Raw genomic sequence first — 9235 nt, 5'->3', positions numbered from 1 at the left:
CTTTTTTCACAACAATTATTCAGTGAATCAAGATCTCTAAGTAAGGTATGTACAGAGTGCTATAAAAGCTAAGTAAAATGGGCATCTAATTCTGCCCAACATGGTGATAAGAATGGGTATTAAGTATCTTTTAAACAGTACTAAAGCTACTACAGTTTCCAAAAAACAAAACTGTATTCTAGAAAGATACTCCTAACAGTTATGGAGGAGCAATTAGAAGGATGATGAGTAAAACTAGATGCCATACAATTGCATGGAGCACTAGGTGTTATACACAAACAATGAATCATGGAACACTACATCAAAAACTAATGATGTAATGTATGGTGATTAACATAACAATAAAAAAATTTTAAAAAACTAGATGCCATACAGTCAGTTAGGAAGCTACAACAATAGCCTAGTAAAGATAGAATAAGGAACTGGTCCACAACACAGATTGGAAAGAGGCCCCAGTTCAAAGATAGCTATGAAATTGAACTATTATTATGCTGTCTCCTTAATATTTCATATAAAACTCACTATAGCAATATGGGGTGATACCTTTGGAAGCATAAAGATTGAATAAACAATTTGTTATTTTGCTACATTCTTTTGGATTTTGTTATTTTGTCAACATCTTTTCTCTTCCTCCATTAACAACACTGGAATTTTGCTTCTAGAGAAATGCTCTTTTCCCATCAGATATAATCTGGTTAGAATAATCAAGAGGATCTGTTTTCTTCCATATTCTTCAGTTTAAACTAATAAGGCAGATCTTCTCTGAAATTTGTGAGAGTGGGAGTGGGTAGGAAGGAATAAAGATGATCAGCAGTAACACCTGATGAAACAGTCTATTTGTTGTTACTACTGTAATTCAAAAAGCTGCCCTGATTCTTATGGTTTAGATTTTTCAGACTTTCTTTTAAGTAAGATATCCTTATATCTCCCTCCCTAGAAATTATTTTCTGCCTATATAAGCTAGGATGGGTTTCTATTCTTACAACAAAAGCAGCCTAAATAACACAAAAGTATGGTAAAAACAAATGAGCCAAAACATAACAGGGCTAAGAACCCCAACCCCTTAATACTTGGTCCAGTAGCTTTTGCACCATGTCATGCTGCCTTTAAATATTCAACAAGAGAAAATGTTCTTCAGACATAAAAAATATATTATCTAATGGAAATGTGTTCTTTAACACCATAATAAATTATAAAGAAGGATATAATAACTGATTTAGATCCCATGAGACAATGGCAAAGAACAAACTGGGTATTACACATGCTAGGACTTTATGACAGCACATCCCACCTTAGCCATTTCTGGGAATTATATAAAAATACTCAGTAAATATAACATAGTCCTGGGGGTCTAGAAGGAATGGACCACATGCCAAGTGCTTGGACCTTATCATCAAAACAATGTGGGAATTTCTGAGTTCCCATTGTTGCTACTGCTACTGCTAAATTCTATCTTGTGGTTTGTGGGTAAATTAAGAGAACCTTTAATCAATACTTTAAATTGGAGGTTTTGCAAATAATAAAAAGCCTAGTTGAATAAATTTAAAATCATCTTCTTGGTTCACTGAATGCGCAAGAATAAAATTTAATGGAACCAGGAAGCTCCTTTCTGCTCAGTTTGCCCCCAAGTTCAGGTGATGATCAAACTCCTGTGACCATACCTTGATCTTTCTGGCTTCTCCGGGATGAAGGAATTCTCTAATTTATCTTCTAGGTAGGGAATATGGCTCCTTCCACAGTAAAAATCAAGCTGAAATTTATAATACAGGACTATTAGAAGGGGAAGGAAAAATGAATTCAAAGAGAAACAACCCAACAGGCTGAACAATCCTGAAAGCTGACAGGTATCAGTGCTGAAAACATTGGCAGATTGCCAGAAAGAATTTCGGAAGAAGATATTCAAGTTTAAAAGAGCTAACTTTGGAATGAGAAAAGGCAGCTAAGTAGAGAAAAATCAAAACAAAATGGGTAAAGGGAAAATAATGTAAAATAATCAGAGTTCAAGAAGAGACACTGACAGTCCCTTTGCTTTAATAAGAAAAATACCAACAACAACAAAGTAAAAGTTTTCTTTTCTACTTGAAGAATTACTAAAAATGAAAATCCATTATAACTAAGCAACAACACTGACGATTCCTCTAATTTAGTAGACTGTGGTCTAATCAACAAGACAAATTAAGAATATTGGTAAATAAAGTATAATTGCCTTGACCCTGGCCATATACATTTGAAACTACAGGCCATGACCTCCCATTGAGCTATTCTCCAAAGTTCCACTGGTAGAGGTGACCTTTATGTTTTTCCTCATAAAGTCATTTTATTTAGATTCCAAACAAAGCACAGAAAGGATGACCACAAATTAATCCATCCACTCACGAGCTGGGAACCCAAAGTTTCCGGCCCCTGCCAGCCCGAGCTGCAGACAGAACCAGGGTCTGGGTCTTCGGGCCGTCACAGTTCGCCCATAGACCCACCCGCCTGGGCGGCCCGACGCAGGCGCCCAACACAAGTAGGCCTCTGAGGGACCAAACAGTGGATGGCCCCTCCCCTCAAAGCAGAGGAAAACCCAGAACCAATATGGAAAAGGAAAAGTGGGAGCTAAAACAAACAACCCAAGGAGGGGGCAGTACAAACCTTCCGTGAGGTAGTCTCCACATCAGGGGGTGCCCCCAGAGCCCACACACTAGGCCTGGGGTGGTAAAACTGGCAAGGTTATTCGGCGGGGGCCGCAGTGTCAGGACTCCTTGCGGCTGGAGTTGGCCCTGGCTTGGGTCTCGCGGTCCTCATATACTCCTCCAAGCCCTCATGGGATGTGGGGGCCTCGGCGTTCACGAAGTACTCGGCCAGCACAGTAGGCAGCTTTGCGCAGTCCGGCTCTGCATCTACCTCGGTCGCCGGACTTGCTTCCGGGTCTGTGTAATCCGGGTCCTTGCCTTTGCTCTTTCTACTTCCTGTACACTACCGAGGCCTCCACGATGGCTGATAACAAGGTGCTGGGCTCGATGAAGAGGGAAGTGACCCTTAGGAGGACAATCCTGACGTTCTGGGTGGGGTTCCACCGCCCTGAAGGTGGCTCCCCGTTCTGGGGGCCGACGGTGGAGGATGGAGGTGCAAACATCCCCCATCACATAGATGTCGGGATGCCACATCTTGGTCAGGAACCAAAAGGTTGAAGGAGAGAAAAGGCAGTCGATAGGGAACTTGAGGCATGTCTTGAAGTAGCCACCCTCGTAATTGATATTGGGGGGCCCAGACGTGGCCACTTCTCAGCTGTACACCTTCAACCAAAAGGTCACCCAGAAACCCTCGACCGCCTGCAGCACCTTGAAGGCAGCTGTGCCTTCTGCGAGCTGGGCACTAGCAGTCTTAGCAGAGAACTGCTTATCTTCACAATGCAAGGTGGCAGGACAGCAGATCAGTATTTCTAGATTTTTTTTTCTGTGTACAGTTAATGTATTTGAAAATTTTTATTGTTACAGAATAGTTTGACAAGGAGATTTTGAATTAGTTGTGAAAAGCATCTAACAAAAGATAGCATTTATACAAAGATTTACCTAATAGTATAAAAAGCAGAAGATGAAGGAAATTTCCTTGATAACCAACTGGAAAGCATTTTGATTTCCTATATATTGAGTTCTTTCTGTCTATAAAAGACAATTTTGTTTGTATGTTGCTTATCTGGATGACCATCTATGTGACAGAAGTGTAATGGTATGTTATAAATATGGCTTCACAGTCTTTTGGCTTTCATTCCTTAAAAACATTATGAGCTATGTAAAGTTACTTTAATAATTAAGCTATGTAAACTGGAATACATGTTTAGCTTATAGGTGCATTCAGAGTACAAATAAATAGTTTGAATGATCAAAATTGGAGAGTAAAAGTAACTTCTACATGAGAGAACTTTAAAAAATTCTTAGTTTGAAAACATGAATTGACATGTTTCTTTTGTTAGACATTTAGACTTATTATGACCTAGTTCTAAATTTGTTGAACCTTTGCTTCAACAGCACGTTTTGAATTGTTGATCTTCTTTTTAAAGCATTCTTCTATTCCCAAATAATCTCTAACATTGCTCTATCATATATATGAATCTGCATGCAATATTTAATAACTGCCATCATCTGTGTAAGCATATGTCAGCTATCAGAAAAATATGGGGTAACTAGAATTTACCATCCCTACCAATTATATTTCTACAAGATACTGATGACCCATGCATCAATTCTATTCATGTTGCATAAGAGGGTCAATTTATTAGATAAGCATGGTGAAAATTGGTTAGTTCCTTTGCAATTTTTATTTTTATCATTGTTTGAAAAGTGACATCTACTTAAGAAGATACTTTTTTAACATTTAGACCTATTTCTAACCTGGATGGAAAAGGTGTGATGAAATGGACCAAAGTTCCTAGACTTAATTGATCATTTCCTGTTATAAACTATTAAAAAGACTACATAATTTTAATGACCAAAATTAATAAAGATTTGTAACATAAAACATTTAAATAAATAACAACACCTTAAGACCACAGATACCCTCATCTGTAAACCCTGATTGGGCTTAGCTCAACCATGAATTTATTGGTGAGGAAACTCATTCATGTGTTAGGAATTTCTCCTGGTCCATAATCATTCCAAACTTTGGATTTATGAAGGAAAAACCTTTCACTAACTATAGGTACTTATCAGAGAAAAGCTTTTTTTCCTCAGTTCTTCTAATGAGTCCTATAGTAACTCCACCAAATGACAGTTTTCCAAGGTCTAAACAGAACATTGCAACATGTAGAATATGTGTTTTTCCAATGCCTTTTTTTCCTCATTCAGGGATTATCTGAAATCATGCTTCCATATATTTTTAATTCCATCCTAAAAGCTCCTTCAGTTTGCAATTATTTAATGATTAGTTTACATTGGGAGGGTCTTCTTTTCTAAAATCTGCTGTTGTACAACCAGATTGTCTTAAAGGTCCCTAACTGAATTGCCTATGGGTCCCAACTTTTCCCTTTCAATATGTTAAAATTACTCAAATTAGAAAGGATAGTTTGTTATACAGATATACAGACAAATATTCCAAAAATGTGGGGTCTCGTTAGCTGAGCAATACTGTTTGTGGAAAGCACCTACTTTTCCATTACTCCATGACACTGTGCAAGTCACTTAACATTTCTTGTTCTCATCTTCCTTCTTTATATAGAAGTTGAACAAGATGGTCCTTTGGGTTATTTTAAGCTGTAACATTTTATTCTATTCTCAAGAGCCCAATTCTTGAATGTATGAAGGTATTCCTTTCCTAACCTTGCACCTACTATGTGTTAGACTTTACACTACTTTTTTTCAAAATATAGCTTTTTTTTAGAACAGTCTTAGATTTACAGTAAAAAAAAAAAGCTGAGATGATAATACAGAGTTTATTTTTACCCTGCATGCAGTTTCCTCATTAACATCTGTATGATACTACTGCATGGAGCACTGGGTATTATACGAAAACAATGGATCGTGGATCACCACATCAAAAACCAATGATGTATTGTATGGTGACTAACATAATAAAATTTAAAAAAAAATCTGTATGATACATTTGTTACAAGTGACGAACCAATGTTAAACCATTATAATTAAAGTTCATAGTTTATTCCAGTTTCCTTAGTTATTACCTTATATTCTTTTTCTATTCCAAGATCCCATCCAGGATACATGTATTTGAAGAATACATGTCAGGTAATTTGTGGGTTTTTTTTTTTCCTCATAGCTAGACTGGGGTTATGGGTTTTAGCAAGGAAAACCATAGAGGTAAACTGCCATTTTATTACATCAAGGGCACTTACTATGAACTTGATTTATAACATAATACTGATGTTGATGTTGACCTTGATCACCTGGCTGAGGTAGTATTTGTCAGGTTTTCTCATCTCATTATCCCCCCTTTCCATATTGTCTTCTTAGGAAAAAAGTCACTATACATATCCTCCACTTAAGGAGTGGGGATTTATAGTCCCCCTTCCAGGAAGGCAGGGTATCTACATAAGTTATTTATAATTCTTCTACAAAATTTATTTATTTATTTATTTATTTATTTATTTATTTATTTATCCAATCATTTATATCATCATGGACCCATGGGAATTTATCTTATATTTTGGATTATAATCTAATCCTATATTTATTTTATTACTCAAACTTTTCCAGTTTTGGCCATTTGCAATTCTTTCAGTTGCCTCTTTTATCCTTTCAACATACCTCATCAGTGTAGGTTTTTGTTTTGTTAGTTTTGTTTTGAGCACTCCCTTAGTTCAGGCTGCTACAATAAAGGCTACCATAGGCTAGGTAGTTTATAAACAACAGAAATATTTTACTCACAATTCTCGAGGCTGGAAGTCTAAGATCAGCGTACCAGCACTGCTGGGTTCTGGTGAGGAACCTCTTCTGGGTTATAGACTGCCAACTTATCATTGTGTTCTCACATGGCAGAGAGAGATCAAGTGAGCTGCTGCCTCTCTTGCCTCTTTTTACAAGTGCACTAATCCCATTTATGAGGGCTTCACCCTCATGTCCTAATAAACTCCCAAAGGCCCTGCCTCTAAATACCATCACATTGAGGATTAGATTTCAATATATGAATTTTGGAGGAACACGTCCTTACTTCCTAGTACTACATAATGCTCCAGACTCATCTTAAATAATTCCTGATCCAGTCCTAGAATCAATCATTTATCCAAGAAGCCCTGGTTCCTCTTATTGGAGATAGTATTTGAAACCAAAATCTGGGTGCTAAATATCCTTGTTGTTACTGGGGCGTCATTGTTTCTAGTACCTCTCAATTGACAGATTAAGAACATATAATTGTATATACTAACCTGTGTATATATACATATCTATAAATATTTCTTTTTTTTTTTTTTTTAAGATTTTATCCATTTACTTGACAGAGAGAGACACAGCGAGAGAGGGAACATAAGCAGGGGGAGTGGGAGAGGGAGAAGCAGGCTTCCCGCTGAGCAGGGAGCCTGATGTGGGGCTTGATCCCAGGACCCTGGGATCATGACCTGAGCCGAAGGCAGACGCTTAACGACTGAGCCACCCAGGCACCCCTCTATAAATATTTCTGCATGTAACCATTTATATCTATATTAAGCTAAACATGAGTTCATCCTGATGTTTCTGGCTCTGATCTTTTACCACATGGATCATTCTAACTCTTTCCCTTGCTTATTTCTAACCTCCACTTAACAGTGAGAAACCTGGCTTCCACCATCTTCTATTCATTTATTAAGTTGTTCAATTTTTGTATATATATTATAGCTTTATCAGCATTGTTAACTCATACCTTCATGGAAAACAGCTAAAATTACAGTTTTTTGCCTTAAGCATTACAGGCTCCACTCATTTCCAGCTATTTACTTTAGCACCTTTCCTCCCTACCTCCTTCTTTGTGAAGTTTTTCTTTTTTTTAATACACTTGTAATACAGTCAGATTCTTTCATCATAGTCTGTATTCCAAGTTGGGATTCTCCAACCTTCTAGATAATTTTTAAAATATTTGCATACATGAAGGTCACTCTGTGTGATAAAATTCTATAGGTTTTTGACAGATGTTACTATTATGTATTCACCATTACAGTATCACACAGGATAATTTCAGTACCTCAAATAAAAAACTATTTTTCACTTATTAGAAACTTCTCCCCCTCCTCCCAAACCTCCAGTAACCACTAGATTTTTTAAATTGTCTGTATAGTTTTAATCTTTATATGCCATTTTAATAATGTTGTATAATTGGAATCCTAATGCGTGTAACCTTTCAGACTATCTTCTTTCACTTAGCAATATGCATTTAAGGATGTCTCATGTCTTTACCTGGGATGATAGCTCATTTCCCTTACCACCAAATAATATTCCATTGTATGGATGTACCACAATTTGTTTATCATTCACCTGTTGAAGGATAACTTTGTCACTTCCAGTTTTTTATAATTATGAGTAAACCTACTAAAAACACTTGAAGATTTTTGTGGACGTAAGTTTTCAAATCAGTTGGGTAAATACCTAGGAATGGAACTGTTATATGTAGCAAGACTATATTTAGCTTTATTAAAAAAAAAAAACTGCCAATATGTCTTTGAAAGTGGGTGCACCATTTTACATTTCCACCAGCAATGAATGAGAGTTCCTGTTGCTCCATCTTCACAGTATTTAGTGCTGTCAGTGCTTTGGATTTTGACCATTCTAATAGGTGTACTGGTATCTCATTGTTGTTTTAATTTGCATTACTCTGATAGCATATGAAATGGAGCATCTTTTCATATGCTTATTTGCCATCATATATGTTCTTTGGTGAGGTGTCCAAATCTTTTGCCCACCCCCCCACCCCAGCATGGTTATCTGTTATATTGTTTTCTTTTTTTTATTATTATGTTATGTTAGTCACCATACAGTATATCATTAGTTTTTGATGTAGTGCCCATTTTTAAAATTAGTTATTTGTTTTCTTTTGTTTGAGCTTTAAGAATTATTTGTATATTTTGGATACCAGTCCCATATCTCATATTCAGGGTAAGGAAGACTGAGTGGTACAGTTCATATGGAGAAGACTCACAAAGCGAAGATCAAAGATAGATCTGAGTAAGGGTAATGCTGGGAAACATGATTCCAAAAGAGACAACAACCATCACAGGGATTTTTGTTCACATCAGTAAATATGATCTCTTTCATTTTATATTACAAAAGAATGAAGCTGATGGAATAAAAAAGATTAAACTTTAATTCTGAAAAACTTCCTAATCTCTCATTCTACTATTTTGCTATTTTTTCCCAAATTTAAACTTATTTAGGGCTGTCATATAGAACCAAAATTTATGTGGCACATGTAAACTTAGAAACTGAAATAATGTAAACATCATCTAAATCTATAAACTTTATTTCAAAATCAATTTACATAATATGTAAACAAACAGGCTTTCAATCAAAGTTTAATCAACTTATTATTAAATATTAATATAAAACTGACATTCCCTCTAATTTATGTAACTGCTGATCAAGAAAACCCTTAATTTACTTTGTGGTTTCAAACCTCATTTGTCTTCTTCAAGTACTAGGAAAATATTCCATAGACAAAAATTATAAAAGTCAATTTATGGAACATAATTTTACTATTAAGCTTATCTCAACTTGAAAAAGTGCATTTTCAACCAGTTCAGTCTAAAATTACATAGATTCTTTTTAAAATTCATGTTAAC

General features: G+C 36.0%; 1 pseudogene; it reads right to left on the bottom strand.

Annotated features, from left to right (window-relative positions):
• Positions 1 to 1389: 1389 nt before the first annotated feature.
• On the bottom strand, positions 1390 to 6452 carry LOC116632585 (annotated as a pseudogene).
• Positions 6453 to 9235: the final 2783 nt, after the last annotated feature.

The sequence above is a fragment of the Phoca vitulina genome, unplaced genomic scaffold (assembly GCF_004348235.1).
Source record: "Phoca vitulina isolate PV1807 unplaced genomic scaffold, GSC_HSeal_1.0 scaffold7, whole genome shotgun sequence".
NCBI classification, from domain to species: domain Eukaryota; kingdom Metazoa; phylum Chordata; class Mammalia; order Carnivora; family Phocidae; genus Phoca; species Phoca vitulina.
This window is presented reverse-complemented; position numbering and strand designations above follow the sequence as displayed.